General features: G+C 43.9%; 1 non-coding gene across 1 annotated transcript; it reads right to left on the bottom strand.

The window, feature by feature from the left end:
• Positions 1-637: 637 nt before the first annotated feature.
• TRNAA-AGC (transfer RNA alanine (anticodon AGC)) lies at positions 638-710 on the bottom strand. The gene has a single exon. It is a non-coding gene; the product is annotated as a tRNA-Ala (tRNA).
• Positions 711-1,021: the final 311 nt, after the last annotated feature.

Genomic DNA, 1,021 nt, shown 5'->3' with positions numbered 1-1,021 from the left:
AATACGTACGCTTTCTGCTGTTGCACAAATTAAACACACACACACACACACAGATATATCCCGCTTGGTGCTATACTGGAGTACTATGTAATAACCAAATTAACGTAATAGAGGAGAGAGTTACGCATTTAATCTCTGTGACAATATATCACGACCAACTTCATTAGTCACTCGGTCCATAACGTTTTCGTAATTTTGATGAAAAATCCTTCCCGCGAGGAGTATGTCAGCAGAGTACCACCGTTTTGTCGGGCTTGCTTGTTAATCTTTTTTGGAGAGCTGAGTTGCAGTATCTGGACAGAGAAGAAGCATCAGCTAGCGCCATTCGTAGGTAGGAACTTTCGCCTGCAGTTAGCACATGCTAACGGGGAGTAATATTAGTTTCTCTGTCTTTTTCTTGCGCGGGATTGACATCTCATTTGTACTAGGAACTTACCAGCTTTGCAGTACTGACCTACCTATGCATCTCTAAAGAGACCGTGCATTCAGGGAAGACGATGAAAAGGTTAGGTAATTAAGTCGGGCTAACTTGTCCATCGCAGTTGATGACATCCAACTCGAAGATTTGAACGTGGGTAGACTCCAGTGGCGTCCTGCTCCACTTTCAGACAATGATAGAAAAAACGAAAAGTAGAAATGGAGAAGTGGGGTATCGATCCCCATACCTCTCGCATGCTAAGCGAGCGCTCTACCATCTGAGCTACATCCCCTATCACGTTTGTTTCTGTACAGAAACATACCCGTAGATTTCCATAACTTGCATAGATCACGGACCCTCGCCACCTTTGCCTAGTTTAGCCTACTTTAATCTACTCCTATATATTAACCTTCCTAGGCAGTCGTAACTTTATAATCTCTCTATATATATTGTTGCTCCCACGTACGTGCGTCCTCCAATTTAATGACTACCATAATCGATCGCACCTTAAAACAGACTGCCATAATCATCATCGGAAGAGTACTCCACTCCAGTCACTGCAGCAGCGCGTTGGTGCATTAACTGGGGTGCATATGCCCACGT

Source organism: Aegilops tauschii, chromosome 1 (assembly GCF_002575655.3).
Source record: "Aegilops tauschii subsp. strangulata cultivar AL8/78 chromosome 1, Aet v6.0, whole genome shotgun sequence".
Lineage (NCBI taxonomy): Eukaryota > Viridiplantae > Streptophyta > Magnoliopsida > Poales > Poaceae > Aegilops > Aegilops tauschii.
The sequence above is the reverse complement of the archived record's forward strand: the minus strand, read 5'-3'. Positions and strand labels throughout refer to the sequence as shown.